This window comes from Platalea leucorodia (genome assembly GCF_965183815.1).
Source record: "Platalea leucorodia genome assembly, chromosome: 7".
Taxonomy (NCBI): Eukaryota; Metazoa; Chordata; class Aves; order Pelecaniformes; family Threskiornithidae; genus Platalea; species Platalea leucorodia.
Window position 1 is genome coordinate 5178130 of NC_138829.1, and position 16607 is coordinate 5194736.

The window sequence follows — 16607 nt, forward strand, 5'->3', positions numbered from 1 at the left end:
AGAAATTCCTTTCTCTCTCTGGAATATTGGAGACTGCAGGCTGTGCCTCTGCCTCTGCGCTCACTCCGGGAGTGGATGGAGCAAAGCCATCCTCTGCTTCCCACTCCAAAATGCAACAGCACGTTCAAGCCTTGACCAAAGAGGCCATTACAAAAGCAAGTCAAAGCCCTGATTTAAACCAGCTTGTTTAAATATTTTTGTGCTCCCTGCGGTTAGATTCCAGACTTTTTACTCCCTAATTACTTTAGCCTAGAAAAAAAGGCAATATGTTGGAGGGTGAAAAGAAAAGCCTGATTCATTGATGAGGGCATGGCACTGCTGAATATAGGGTGCTACAGTTTCCCCAGGAATGCTTTCGGGTCTTAAAATGCCCTGTAGTAAATAAAAACAACCAAGGATTGCCAAGGAGTGGGGGAGATAAAATTGCCTGACCTAACAAGTGACAGGATTCTGTTTGGGTGGGCGGTGTTCAGGTGATACTCCTTGGCTTCAATTAGCAATCAGCTGTGGTTGCTAATGAAAAACCCTTTCGAATTATTTTTGTTCAGGATCCTGAAGGGACTTTAGGTTTCCTGGGCACCCCATTCCCCACACGTCCCTGGCGAGGGGTTGGGAGGACCCTTCCCACCTCGTTTCTCCCCCTGCAGTGGTGGCTGTGCGAGCAGGAGTGGCTCTGGGGCTGTGCTGACTCCGTGGCCGGCTCCAGCTTCACCCACAAATTATTTATAGTCATTACTGGCTTCCCGCTGCAGCCAGCTCCTGGGGTCTTCGGGGCATCTGGTGCTGCAGAGACGCTCAGCAAGCAAAAACCTCCCAGCCTGCTTGCCTTGATGTCCAGACCCTTATTTTCTTGTTTTTTCTGGGTGTGTTTGCAGGAACCCCTTCAAAACCACAAATTTTTATGTCCAGGGAAGAGACTGGGGAGATGTCCCCCATACCCTACATCTCATGGGCACTTGTGTTCTTCTCTTTCGTTGTTGACATCAGGCCTGGCTGAAAGCCCATCATGGCCACGAGCATCTCTCCAGGGCCATGGACCAGTCACAAGATCAATGTTTTTTGCAGAAGACGATTTTTAGGAGGAAGGAGGCAGCTGATGATGGCGTGTGCTCTTTCCAAACAAAGATAAACAAGGGTGCCCCAAATAACTCTGTTCTTGCTGGCGTGGGGTATTTTTAACTAGCAACACGACACAGAAATAACACAGACGGCTGGAAAAGAAGGAACGGCTGCTTTGCTGGGAGAGGGGTTTGCTGCCTTTCATAGGGAAACCAAGAAGCATCGTTTCTGCAGCCCTCTCCCAGCTCTCCAATAGCCGCTCCGTTCCCAGGAGGTGCTACCCACAGTGTGTGCATGAATGTGGTGGATGTTTTTAAATGGCTGCTACAAAGTCATCAAGGTTGCAAGGTCAGGGTTGGGTAAAAGCAGCTCCCAGGAACCTGCTTTTACACCTTGGCCAAGCCCTAAACCGCAAAAGAAATGGTCAATTTGATGGATCCATTTGTCCAGAGATACCTTGGAGATCTGGATGCTCTTCCTAATGCTGCCAGAAAGCATAAAATATAGCTGCGACCCAGTGTCACACCAAGAAATGACCTTTTTGCAACATGCCTGCCTGCAGCCTGCCTTCCCCATCGTGAAGCAGAGCCGAGGCTCCCCTGGACCACGCCAGGAGCGGGGCTGAGCCTGCCTGTGGCAGGGAAAGGGCTCTGGCACATCCTTTATGGTGATGGGGTTTTCTAGCTGCAATAAGAGCCTTTGTGGCTTTGGGGCAATTTATGTACATGCCTGTCAGTTGGCTTTTCCCTTAGTAAAGCGCAGGAAATAAGCTGGGGTAAGGATGGGATGTGCAGTGCATGGGGGAAGTTTTGGAAAGAGACTTAGACCCCTAGGCTATGCAAGGCATGCGGAGGCTGCCAGAGATGTTACATATTCAGGTGGAAAAGCAGGCGTATCCCCATGTAGGTACACGCACACACAGGCATATGGGACATTAAACCTCTCTTGTGCTTGTCAGAGCTTCATTTGTAGAGAGCAGTCAAGAAAAAGAGCAATTATGGAGGAAAATCACAGCCCATGCTCATATAGCAGCCCCGTGATGGGGAAAATCAAGGCTCCGGTCTGGCCGGCCCCTCTCTGTGTTGCTGTGATGTGAGTCAGCTGCTTCCCTCCACCTTCCCCTCCAGGATGAGTAATTCATCCGTGATAACCTTTAACGAGTCCCGAGGACTGTCACAGCTTCGTATTTAAATGCAGCCTTGTGTTTTATTAGCAGAACCCAGGATGGAGACAAAGTGCCAGTATAGGAAATGTGGAGGTGTCTGCTGAGGGTTCAAAGGAGACCCCCCAAGAAATGCATTCAGTTCCTATAGCAGCATCTGCATTCAGTGGGGAGGGAGCCCTGTAACTCAGCCTTGCTAAAATTGCAGCAACTTCCAGTAAATCTTATTTGTGTTTTAATGCTTAAAAGCTCCAGCAGCTCCGGGAGCCCTTGCTGCAGCATTGCAGCACCTGGAGCAAGCCTCTGCCAAGCTGATCCTTGCAGTGCTGGGGCCATGCCTGGAAGGGGAGGTCTGGCTGCAGCCTGTCCCCGGAGCGACCCGGTGGCGGCAGCAATTCGGTCAGAGAGCACGTACCAAAATGCACATTTTTGACTTAAAACTGGTCCCTTGGTTTGCTTAGGCTGTGGAGTCTTTGCAGAATAGGTTGCTTTCTGGTTCTTTTTATTTGGAGAGGTGAGTCCTGGCCTGTGAGTGGGACATTTTGTGTTTCTGGGGTGCAAATAATGACCCCAACTACTATGGGCTGAGTCTGTGGGTGCTGAGATTTCCCTGAGCGGGTCCTGCACCGCAGGCAAGGGTAACGAAACTCATACCAAGCCCTCTCCCTTTTTGACTCACACATGAAGTATCTATACCACATAACCGACGTGCCATAATTGCACTCAGGTTGGTGAATCAGAGAGGCAAGCAATTTATGTCAAGACGACTCCCCCCCTCCTTGCAAATTATAATGTACTATATTGTCATTATAGGATTACGATTATGTCTAATAAGTAGGAATTTTGGGTGCTGGCAGACCTTTAAACTTTACTGCAGTGACTTCTTTGCCTGTCCAGAGGCAAAGGCAAGCGGCGAAGTCATGCGGACAGAGAGGGCTGTGTGGCCACCCGAAAGGAGATGGCTTTTGGAGGTCAGGATGAAAGGAGCCGTTGTGCATGCATGTCTGCTGCCCGGCATGGGAAGGGCTTGGTGGTCAGCAGGGCTCATCATGTGTCGGCTCTGAGCACAGTTGCTGCCCTTTGATTTTGGGACTGAGGGGTTTGTTTGATCTTCTGGGGTAATGCTCAGCCCCGTGTTGGCCATCACGTAGACCAGGGATGCTTTGGGCTTTGAAGTCATGGGGTTTTGCAGAAGTGTGTGATCGCTCAAGGCAGTGCAAGGCCTTTGTTGTGGTCCTCTCTCTGCACAAGGGGCCTAGAAAGATGCTGGTGGTGATGCAGATGATGAAAAAGCAGATGCAAAGAGAGCAGGATAAGACGATAGCCACAGGTGAGCTGTTTTACAACCCCTCCTGCTCGTAGGTGACTTACATGTGCTGGTCGTGTTGTGCCTTTCTCATACGTTACAGGTCCTATGCTGCAAGGGGCTGTCCCCAAAGATGATGGGTGCACATGAGCCGTGTTGCTTGGCCAGTGGCTGGGTGACTCCTCAGCACCTCTCGCTGCCCATGAGCTGTCCTGGTTAGGGAGAACAACGCAGGGGCTATCTGATACATTAAAATATAAAAAGCCTTTTGGGTACCTGGGCAACCGGTTGCCCAGAGCTTCTTACCTAACTCAGTTCCTCCGCTACCTGCAAAACAACCCTGCATGGGTTATTCAAATGTAAAGTTCTTTTTTTGTAGGTACCGAGCAGTTTCAAAATGTGAAATCTCAAAACCCCAATGTCAAATTAAAAAAAAAAAAAAAAGGGAGTGCTTTTTGTAATCTGCTGATTTTTTCAGTGTCACTCTCAAGATTTTGGGGGGGCTTGGTCTATACTTGAACAATTGCAGTTGGTAAGACAGGATCTGAAGGACTATTATCTGTATATTAAATCTCTGGTATTCAGTTATGTGTCATTTGTATGAAAATTGAAGTCACCTTCTCCCTCAGATCTCCTGCTAATAGTATTGTTTTAATTTGGGCTTGTTAATGGGCTGTGTAGTTTAAGGACAAACCCCTTTTGAAGCATTCCCAATCACTTCAAGTCACTCATCAGTGCCAAGGACTGTCCTGCCTTTGCAGAAGGAGGCAGCTGGAAAAAATAGCAGTCTCCAGAGCCGAACTAGAGGTGGATGTCTCCATCTCAAAGAAGGGGTTATGTATGGGTACATTTGAGTGCCCAAGAAATCGGGGATCTGAGCATGCTTGTGAAGATGCAGCATGTCTTTGGGAAAGTCCATCTCCTTGCTGGAACAGCCCTCAAAACCCATGCTGTTGGGGTAAAGAGTTGGGACAAGGGATCAAGTTAGCAATGCCCAGTTTGGCAGCTGATGCTCCAGCTAGGATTTCTTCTCCGGAGATGTTGTGTCCTGGGCTTTTCCTCCTACAGCCTCCCTGATGGTCTGCTGGGCTCCTTGAGCAGCAGAAGGAAGAGGAGGAGGAGAAGGAGGAGGGCTGTCACATAGTGCTTGCTCTTCTGGGGATTTCACAGCACCCGTGCCTGCTCCCCGAGCTTCCTACCACGTCCTTCTGCTCTGCAAAAGGATCTCACTCTCCGTGCTGCTGTCTGGTCTCATTCTTCCCCCATGGCTCCTACATCACTCTTGGAAGAGAGGTTCTACATCTCCTATGGCTTTAATTTATCCACCTTTCACCATGCAAGACACAAGAGCAATGTTAAGCACATGCACACATCTCTGCTAATTTACGGTCCAGCTTGGGAACTCTGTGGCTTCTAGATGTTGCTGAGTGGTTTTGCAAGCAAAATAAATATCATCCCTCCAGGAATTTGGGCTGATAGCTTTATTTTAGGCATTTTTCCCAAGAGGGAAACATAGAATCTACCCTTTAATTCTTTGCTCATACCTGTTCCTTCTGAAAAATGTTGCTCAACTGAGTCATGGGGAGGAGAATACGTCTAGTTGCAGAGTCTGTTCCCACCACTTGGGATTTATGTCACGGACAACGTCATTCCATCAGGACGTAGCTGCTGCGGGCACCTCGCCAGCGAGATACGAAGTTGCATTTATCCTGTTGTGTGCATGCAAAACAGGTATCTTCATGATAAATCCAGTGCCAGTGCCTCACTGGAGGATTTCATTTCTGTGGTAGGAGGAATCTCATTAACACGAACTTCAGAGGAATCCAGCACTGCCAGCCAGAAAACAAATGCAGCAGTGCTGTCGTCATTTATCAAATGGAGAATGACCTTTGCTATCCATTAGGATGAAATGAAAAGCTTTGGGCTTTAACTTTGTTAAAATGCACATGGCTATCTTTTTAGATCTCGGAGTCGGCGCATCGCTGAGATTAATCAAATTGTGCATTTTGCTAGTGCTTAAACAGTATTGTTATATAATTCAATCTCTGCGTGATTTCAAGACAGCAGGCAGAAGAATTACACTGAGCCTGGCTGCGAAATCATCCTGCTGTGGTCAATGGCTGTGGAGGCAGAAGGGGGTTGGAGCCAAGTGCCAACCTAATGTTTTCAAATCGCATCGCTTGGATTCAAGTTACTTTTGGTCAGAATTAAATATATGTGTCTATACAGCTGTGTGCGTATGCTTGGGAGAGCTCAGCTGAAGGAAACGGGTGCATCTCACTCTGGTCTGCTGTAGATCTCCCCGTTGGAAGAGGGTGTAGGGATGTTTTTTTTCTTGTATTTCACTTTGAAAAATGCTGATGTCCCAAGGAAAGGTGGCCATGCTGAAAAGAGGGAGCATAAGGCATTGCTCTGCTGGCATTAGCCATCAGAGAGGGGGCCCACAGAGGGAAGCGGGGCAAGGGGTGGGTGTCTGTGCCTCTGTGCCCCTTCTTCTCTCAGGGGTGGCTGGGGAAGGGGCTGACATGCCAGTGCAGAACACGTCTGGAAAATCCTCTTTCCACCAGCTATTTAAGCAAGAGGCTTCAGGACATGGGTCCCTCCTCTTTGCTCACACCTTGTTGCCAACAGTCATCTACCAACACAAATTCGGCTCTTCCCTAGGAGAAGGACTTGGCTGGATGACCGCATCCAAAGTGTTGCAGTCAACGGCTCAGTGTCCAAATGGAGATCATTTGGTGGTGTCCCTCAAGGGACTGTATTGGGACCATTGCTGTTCAATATCTTTATTAATAACATAGTGGGATTGAGCGCACCCTCAGCAAGTTTGTGGATGACACCAAGCTGAGCGGTGCAGTTGATACACTTTGAGGGAAGGGATGCCATCCAGAGGGACCTTGACAGGCTTGAGGAGTGGGCCCATGTGAATCTCATGAGGTTCAACAAGGCCAAGTGCAAGGTCCTGCACCTGGATTGAGGCAATCCCCAGTATCAGTACAGACTGGTGGATGAATGGATTGAGAGAGAGCATCCCTGCAGAGAAGGACTTGGGGGTGCTGGTGGACAAAAAATTGGACATGAGCAAACAATGTGCGCTCACAGCCCAGAAAGCCAACTGTATGCTGGGCTGCATCAAAAGAAACGTGGCCAGCAGGCTGAGGGAGGTGATTCTCCCCCTCTACTTTGCTCTCGTGAGACCCCACCTGGAGTGCTGTGTCCAGCTCTGGGGTCCTCAGTACGAGGAATAAATGGACCTGTTAGAGCAGGTCCAGAGGACGCCACGAAAATGGTCAGAGGGCTGGAACACCTCTCTTGTGAGGACAGGCTGAAGTAGTTGGGGTTGTTTAGCCTGGAGAAGAGAAGGCTCTGGGGAGACCTTATTGAGGACTTCCTATACATAAAGGGGGCTTATAAGAAAGATGGAAAGAAAATTTTCACCAAGGCCTGTAGTGATAGGGCTAGGGGTAATGGTTTTAAACTAAAAGAGGTTAGATTTAGATTTAAATTAGATCTAAGGAAGAAATTTTTTATCACAAGGGTGGTGAGATACTGGAACAGGTTGCTCAGAGAATTGTGGATGCCCCATCATTGGAAGTGTTGAAGGTCAGGTTGCTTTGAGCAACCTGATCTAGTGAAAGATGTCCCTGCCCATGGCAGGTGGGTTGGACGTAGATGATATTTAAAGGTCCCTCCCGACCGAAACCATGATTTTAAAAACTCACAAATCCTCCTGAGTTCCTTGGCCACCATCACACATAGCCTGCATCCAATGGCTCCTTGTGTGTGTCTGGCAGCTCTTCTTCTCCCTTTCTCCCCACAAGCTCTCCCCCATTTTTTTCTGGTCACAGCGAAGCCCACCTCCACCCTGGCGGTCATGTAGGCTGATAATTTGGAACCATCTGTGGCCTGGACAACTCTTGGTGTTCTCACATCTAAGATGAATCTATTTTTCTGCATAACCCCTCCAGTATTTCTATTTTCCTAGCAATTCATAAGGTGAGCACACTTCTGCCAAGCAATGCAGGCAAGGCAATAAGATGGTGGCTGAAACCTTCTTGTCTTCACCCAGGAGCTGCACCCAACTCTGCCTCCCTGGGTTTTCAGCCATTACTGCTCCCTGGGAGTCGGTTCCTCCCATACAGCCAATCCCATTCCCAGCTGACTTGAGCAAAGGCAGAACAGGCTTGGAGCAAACAAACCCAACCCACAAAGCCCATGCAGCTGTGTGAATTAGGTCTGGTGAAATCAGTTTGAGGTCTCACCTTACAGGCTTCTCCACGTGGTAGAACTGAAAAACTACGATTGGGTCTCTGGTTAGAAAAACTACTGTGTTCATAGGTTGTAACCCAACCTGTATTTATTTCAGCGTAGGTCTGTGCAGATGCAAGCCTAAAAAGATCTTTTTTTTTCCTGCTTAAGGTATCTGCTTTTTTACGAACATAAATTAAATCTAGTTTAGAGCACATGATGTAGCAGGGTCTTGTACTGAAATAGCGGCAAGCTTTGTGTTCCAGCTGGTGTAGCTCAGCTTGCAGATAAGACCGTAACACTTTTGCATGTAGACAAGCCCAGAAGCAAACATATATATACTTGTAGCTCCACTGCAAAAAGCAATGATCATGAGTGGTGGAGCCTTGTAAATCAACTGAGCACCATCGGCTGGTCTGACAATAGCTGGACAAAGAGCCGCCAATACCTCAGTGGAAATCAATCCGTTAATGGACAGGTTTCCTTGTCTGTTCCTAGAGTTAATGCAAGTCTCTGCAAGAGAGAGGATCTAAAACGATTAGCTAGAAATACATCCTCGTTTGACAAGGGTCTTTGGGAAGTGTATCTTTATCTAAAGTTATGTGAACTTCCAGTCTGCCAGTGACATCGATGCAAATCACTGTTAAAGGAAGACTCAATCCTGGATTTTTGTTATATCAAATATCACGGATATCAGTACACAGGATGTGTCTTTTATTTCTGGGTGCTTGTAGTAAGCAGGTTTGGCTCACTCCATTACAAATCCATACGTAAAAGTAATTCCAAGTGTGCACTATGAATACCTGGAGGACTTGCGTGGCACCGGATCCGGCATCTCGCTCAAGCCTGGCTCTCCCCCGGGAATGCCTCTGCTCTGAGAAACTGAGCTACGAGGCTTGAACGAGGAACAAATGACTAAATATTGACTCAGAAAAAACAAAGCTCCCATTTAGATGTAAATGGAAAAGGGGGGGAGGGGGTGGAGAAGGAGGAAGGAAACAGAAATGCATAAAATAAGAGTCTACAAGCAGAATTATCTTGTTGCAGGATCTGTTTTCCAGACTTCCCTTGGTGAGTTATCGGCAACACTCTACATATTTGTGCAGCCGAATAGCTGCGAGGCACAAGTACATTCTCCAGTAGCAAATAATTCCCTTTCCTGATAACATCTTCAGCAGGGCTTGGCTGCAACGTGCAAGTGCAATGGCAAAGATTTTGCTCTGAAGGTGGGGGAGGACCCAGTGTGCTATTTGTCAGGCAGCTCAAATTCAAAGCAAGACTAATATACACACCCAGGAGGGGAGGCTTTCATAGGCACTGAGGTTTTCCCATGGGAGACGGACACATCGGTGGATGGGGGACTTTTAAGCACCTGCCTTCACCCTTTCTACATAGTCTGCATTCAAACAGCGAAGATGATAACCAAGAGGTGATGGGAGCATTTAAGTTCTTAGTGGGCTGATGCCTGGGTACCACAACAAAGCTTTGGAGAAAGCTGGGGAAGAGACACAGGGCAGGAAAATAAGTTTTTTTCATCTTGCTTCCTGGCTGTGTTGTGGATTTGGGTTGCTCCTAGGGTCCTCTAACAGTATCAGCATTTGGACCTGAGATGTGTCAGGTGTTGGTGCTGCCAGAGCCAGGTCCAGACATCAGCCTTTCCCAGGACCCACCAAGTCCAGCTTCACCCAGCTCCCCTCAGCCAGGCCTGTCCACCCTCTCCATTGCTGACTTTGATTATCTGCAAGCGGACTGTAGCCTTACTGGTAACAAAATGAATGTGCTGCATTGCAGATATGAGCATGGACATCAGCGCTGGGCTGCTTCTGAGTTAGAGCAACGGGGAGATCTGGTAGGGAAACCCTCTGAATTTCATTGAATCACAGAACCATAGAACAGTTTCGGCTGGAAAGGGCCTTAAACATCATCTGGTCCCACCCGCCCTGCCATGGGCAGGGACGCCTTCCACTAGATCAGGTTGCTCAAAGCCCCATCCAACCTGGCCTTGAACACTTCCAGGGATGGGGCACCTACCACCTCTCTGGGCAACCTGTTCCACTGCCTCACCACCCTCATGGTGAAGAATTTCTTCCTTAGATCTAACCTAAATCTCCCCTCTTTCAGTTTAAAGCCATTACCCCTTGTCCTATCGCTACGTGCCCATGTAAAAAGTCCCTCTCCAGCTTTCTTGTAGGCCCCCTCAGGTATTGGAAGGCTGCTATAAGGTCTCCCCAGAGCCCTCTCTTCTCCAGGCTGAACAGCCCCAACTTTTAATTTAACAGAGTACTTTCTTCTTTGCCAATAACACAAGATGCACCTTGGTGTGAAGTGTCAACACTTCAGCATTTGCAAAACAGGGTCTGTCAGACCTCCCTGCACGAACGCTAATTGCTTATACGTGGTGAGGCTGTGCAGCCCAACAGAGAGCCCGAGATGATTCTCGTCCTGGCCCAGCTCCTCTGTGACCCGGGTTGTCTATCGGTGCCACCCATCTGCCTTACTTTAGCTGGGGAGTTGTCACCCCTGGGTCTGAGAGTGTGTGGCTCCAGGAAAGGCTACAGCAAGTTGGAGTAGATCAGATCTGGAAAGGTGGAGTTGACCCGACTCCCTGGCCAGCAGAATGAGTGCTCAGCATGTGCCAAATTATGTTAAAACAATGTAATATCCATTGGTTCAGGCTTTTATTTCTCTTCTGTTGGTGTCACTAACAGTAACTGACCAAGACAAAGTGGAACACTTGGAGAGAAGGGTAACTGTGCTTTCAAGGTCAATGGTTTTTCTGAGCTCCAGCAGGATAATAAAGCATGAAGGACCAAAAGTCAAATCTCTGCTACAATGCCCTGAGCCCACGTCGCAAAATCTTGCCACAGGAGTTCCTCAGCCGTTGCCTACATCAGTCCAAGTGCTTGCCCACGTTGGCTTGGCTGCAGATGTGAGGGGTTACGTGTGTCCTACCCCCACCAAGCAGAAACACCCCTTTTTTCTTTTTTTTTTTTTTTCCCACTTGCTGGGAAAATGGGGGTGAGTGCAAGAGTCTGTCATCTGGATGCGTGTGATTCAGTCGCTGCTTTGCGTTGGAGGCACCAAGACACAAGAAAAATCGGTGCAAGAGCTCAGCCAAGGGACCCTGCTCCCAGCAAGCGCTGTTCATGCCCGTTTTGAATTTTCCTGCAGATGAAGAGCATGTTATCCTTGGGGACACAACCCAGAGCTGTGCTTGCAAATTGAAGTCTTGGGCCCCGCACGCTTGCTGGGAAGCAGCGCATTGGCGGTGAAAGCTCGCAGCGTGCTGTGCTTCACGGGGGCACATCTGCAGGGCTTCGCTGCTTGCAAGGGTCTCTTGCTCCACGGCAGGGGAGAATGTGATTTTCCCGTGGTTTTTTTTGGTTGTTTTTTTTTTAGTGGAAGGCTTTACAGGCTGGGATTTGGAAGCTTTCCCAGGTTTTGCAAATAAAACTGTGAGTCTGTCTGTGGTGCGTTGGAAGAGGAATCTCAGGAACGTGGGAGCGTTCTCCCCGGAGCCACTCTGGAGTTTCTCCTCTTGCTGCCTTGAAATAATCCCAAGGTGGTGGTTGTTCTGCACATCTCCATGTGCTAGCAACAAATGAAAAGTGGGACCTAACAGCAATTTTGTTCAAAATAGGCAAAAAAAAAAGCAGGATTAGGCCCTGCAGTTGCAGAACAAAAAGAAGGAAATATTGAGCTCATATTCTACACTGAGTGTAGGACAGAGTTAATACCAGCAGCGATCCCTGCTTCAGCCATTGCAGTTTGTAAAAGACCTCAGTGCATCCTTGTGTCCTGTTTTTAATGTCACCTCACAACGGAGGCTGTCTATCGGGGCAGCTAACCAGCTTCCTAACTCTAATGCGACTTGAGCAAGCCAAGAGATCTTCAATGAGCTGAGATAAAAGGCTATAGCTGTCTCCCAGGCTGTATATATTAAAACGAGAGAGGTTCCTTTCTTGTTGTTCCCCATCTATATGAAGGATATGATGACTAATCATAAAGTTTTACAGAACAAAAGCTTACAGGCATCATATTCCCTATTTTGTGAGTTAGGAGCCGTGGCCAGTTCAGGAATGTGATGAACCCTGAAAAGAAGAAGTTTTATCTTCTTAACCAAGGACTGGAGCCACGCAGTACCGCCAGCAGGATAATCTATTTCCTCCAGGCTGCTGCCTTAAAAATGTCAAGAAGTTAAAGGGATTTGAGTAAAAATAGAAAACGACATCCTGGATGACGAGGGAAGGCTTCGCGTCCGGCGGGGAGCTGAGAAAAGCAGGAAGGCACCAGGCAAATCCCAGCACCGGCAGGGAGCCTGGATCACACAGGGACCTCCGAGCTGGGATGGGAGGAGGGTGAAGAAATCTTGTGGAAAGTAAAAAATCCACCCTGGCCCTTTTTCTGGGGATACACAGGGTTATTTCTGCTTGTTCTTGCTACTCTGGCATGCACGTGGGATCAAAACAAGATGGGGGCCAGGGCTCGGGCTGGCTCCCGGGGCTGGTGGGGTGGGGGTGGAGGGTGAAGCACCTTCTGCTTCCCACAGCAACACCGGCATGCATGGCAAACCCCTTGATTTATTGCACACAGGTCATCTCGGCGAACAGGAGCTCCTGAAATTTCCTTTTGAGTAGCAGGGGATGGGCAATGCCGGCAAGCCCTGGGATGGAGAGAGATGTGGGGCGGTGGCGAGCTGAGCGGTGGCATTTTTCCAGGGCTCGGTGCTGAAATATCGTCTCGGTATAATTGAGTGAAGAAGACTCAGCCTGTCCTCTAACAGCAATTAAACACAACTTTGTGGGTTTGGTGGTTTGCTGCCAAGTGCCAATACAGCTCCATATTAATAGCTTATGACAGGATTATTCTCCCTGTTTTTGGCAGGAAGGAGCTCTTTGGCCTTAATCCTGCTTGTGGCTAAGGGAAGAAACCCAGCACGTCCCCTGTATTTACCAACGGTGTAACTCTTCACTCCCAAATATCGCTTAAATCCCAAATTTTCAGAGATGAGCAGAGTAGAACAACCCTGCATCAATCCAAAAACACCACTGGGCAATGGGGAGATGCAAGGATCCTTCATACACGTCCCAGCCGCCGAGCTCAGGCTTCCCCTGAGATTCCCCTGCGTGACCGTGGGCACCCATCCTCCCCAAAAAATATAATATAAGCTGTCAGGTTGTTAAATTGAGGGCTCTTTAAAAATTTGTTTATACTTGTAGTGAGCTCAGCATTTAAATGCCTGAAAGGGGAAAAAAAAAAAAAAAAAGGAATAGAGCTGGAAATAGAAAAGCAAAAGAAGCAGTAGGTTTAGGAAGACAAAATACTCAGCACACAATCAGGTCAAAACCTCTTTGCGGGGGCATCTGGATGAAGGCTCCCACAGCATTAATCCTTTTTAAAAATCACAGACTCCAGCCAGGGACCTCAGTGGTCACAGAGAATATATTTAAGTGAAAATCTCCAAATTATACATGTAAAGTAGCTCCCTGGGAAGCCCAGCATCCCACCCTTCCCTGCGCTTGCAGCGATGAGGAACCGGCCAAGAGGCTTCAAGGGCTTGATTTTGGGAGAAGCTGAGTTGCCAGCGCTAGCAACTGAGCTTCATTGGAGTTGTGAACTGGCAGCATCGCTGGAAAGAAAAGCAGGGGTTTTCTCCAAGAAGGAATTTTCAAAATTTGTCCCTAATTGTCGAAGTTTCGACTGGATATGTCAGGATTTGCTGGTTTCTGTGTGGGCAGCAGGGCTGGGCTGGCACTGGAGGCTTTTGGACAGACCAGCACTGGGGCTTGGGGAGGACAACAAAGATACGTGTGTGCAAACCACCAAAAACCTCCAGGAAAAATGAGGACAGCCTTGAATTTTTATAAGGAGGTTGGCACAGCCATTGCTTTGTGCTTCCCACGGACCCGCGGACAAAGTCCCTTCTCACTGTTACACATTTGCAAAGAGCAGGAGGGGAAAAAAAAAGTCAAACTTTGTCTCCTTCGCCCTGACGGTGCCAGCCGTGCCCTGTGGGCACAGAGGAGGTGATGGGGTGGCCGGGGTGGAGGTGACACCCCTCAGCACCAAGCTCCTGTCGGTGCATCCATCAGCGCTGCACAGAGCCGATGTGAATTTTGGGAGGCAGAAGGGTTTATCTCGACTTCATGCTGGAAACTGCATGGAGAAACCAGGAGTCAAAGCATGCATAAATAACTACAGGGGAAAAAAAAGAAGCCTAAAAACCCCAAGATGCTTGAGTCGGCTTTAAAGATCTCACATGGCACAAAACAGAGACATCTGCACTTTTTCTGTGTTCCCTTATCTTACCAAAAACACGGAGGGGCATTTACCCACACGCACACAAAGGTTTCTGAGAGGATCCAGGCAAACGCACGCTAAAATATTTAAATGTAGGACCACGCTCAGTCAATGACCTTTGCATAATTAGAAACTCTTTCTGTTTCTGATCATGGAAATGGCCCGTGGCTTCTGCCTTTTTTTTGCTTGCTATGGTCTCCATATGCTCCATTTGCATCCTGAAATTATCGATCGGCTGCGTGTCTCAAATGTAAAGATTTATAAGCAGTGATGGCAGGGTTGGGGGTCCCAGGTGGTGGACTTGCAGGTCACCGAGGTTTTGGCTGCTGCAGATGGGACAAGCAGAGGGTTTAGCTGCATAGGGCCTCACTAATGAGTTGCAAGTTGGGCCAGTTCTTGAAGGAGGAGGCTTCCTATGGCTCTGTTCCCATCTGTTCCCAAAAATCAGGCTAACAAAACACAAAATAACTCCCTGCTCGCACACAGGGCTGTCACAGCCTGTTCTTCCTCGTAAAGATGTCAGCGTGTTCCTACCGTCGGCTTCACCACGTGCCTGGAAATCAGTGGGTTTAACAGCCCGTGGAGAAGAAAACGGTACGCGTCTCTTTTTCTCAGAGCGGGTTTGGGATGTTAGCGGCGTAATCAGCTTGGCAGGGGGCTGTAAATGCGGCCAAAGGGCCACCTTGCATCGCTTTCCCCCTTTGGAGAACCAGAGTCGTAAGACCCCATCCTTCACCTATTAAGTCAATGAGATTTTGCCACAAGCTCTACGGATCCTTACCATCCAGATGTGGATTTATAAGGCTGCTTTTGCTTTCCTGGATATTTCAATTTGATTAAAACATCTGAAATGGGGAGCCCTTCATTCCAGAAGGCAGATGGCGATTTTTATTAGCGAGTGGTTTCCTGTTCTTTCTGTTCCTTTAATAATGTATTTTCTGTTGCTGTAATTGGATGTATGCTATATATATATATATGATTGCTTATGCTTAGCAATGAATTCATGTTGATTTTCTTTCAGCTCATAGGCTTTTTTCATACATCTTCTGTCTCTTAATGGCAACAGCAGGTATATGTGTGCTCTTTTCGTAAAAAAAAAGTCTCACAATCTTTTCATAGCTTCTTCTAGTCTTTCCATACAACATCTTCCCTAATTTAACATAAGTAGTAAATCTCAGCAGCACAGAGCGGTGCCTTTTCCCTGTCCGAAAGGCGAGGAGCTCTCAACATCTTCCAAGATAACTCAGCTCCTTTGTTAAGGAAAGGCATTATCTGATGAAGTACGAGGCATCTTCATCTCCTAACGATTCCAGCGAAAGCCAGTAGCAATCAGGGGGCTACCAAAATTGCATTTCTCAGCCATTACCTTATTGCTGTGAAATACAGTTTCGGCCATCCATCTGCTAAAGAGCCCATAATAATGACAACTCGACCAGCGTCTTGGCTGATCCTGACAATAGCGAGCCTTTCAGTTTACAAAGCTAATGACTTACTAATTACCCATGCTGAGCAGGCGTAGGAGAAGTGAGCACCTATACTCGTCTACATAGCGAAAGCTCCCACGACCGGGAGGAAAGCAGCGCTTTGCACGTTGACTTAACGGGACGTCGCAGGACGTTGTTCCTTTTGCTGCATCTTCCTGACATCTGTGCCCAGCTGGTGGCTGGGTTTTTCGGTGGGGTGCTTGTTGGTTTTTTTTTCTTTTTTTTTTCTCATGCTCAGATTTCAAGGTTTCGAGGGCAGTGACAACCTTTTTTCTGAGTTTATCCATCGCCTCGCTGAAGGCAGCCTGGAAGCCTGCCAGGAGCACCTGGCAATACACTTAGTAAATTATAGTAATGAAAAAAATGTCAAATGCTAGGAGGTAGTTATAAGGCTTCACTGATGTATATACTTTGAAGGCCAAATGCTGCTTTTAACATATTCAGATATGACCCAGCCCTCTTTACTCTAACAACATACAGCGGAGCAAACTGATTAATTGTTAGGTCTTACTGCCGGTGAAGTCTGAACTCCCAAGTAGTTATTAACCGCAGATCCGAGAGTCCTTAGCAAAATGGTGTTTTTCTTCTCTTCTGAAATCATACGTGTGTATCAACGCTGCAAAGGTTGCAAAAGGCAGTGCTGAGGAGTTTGGGGAGATGAGGTGAAGGGCCCCCACCGGCTCAGTGCTTTTGGCCGCGGAGCTGAATCCTGCTTGGGAACGGCATGGGTTGGATCGCGCTGGAGACGTGGAGGATGCTGCTGTAACCCACTGATTATCTGCTGGCTGAATGGGAGCCAGGGGACCGCCTCTCGTTTCTAATATGCAATCATTTCTAAAATGCATTTCATTCTCTGTAGCAGAAATATGTGAAAATGATGTTTAATTTTAAGTGGCTTTGTGGGTGTTGACGCTTTGCTGGTGGGTGAAATACTTCGGCGCCTGCAAATTGGGAAAGTTTTGGGGCTGAGGTTCACAGTGCTGACATAGCAGCGCTCCCATCATCCTGGCGCTCCTTGAGCATCCCCTGAAAAGCAGATTCCTTGCTT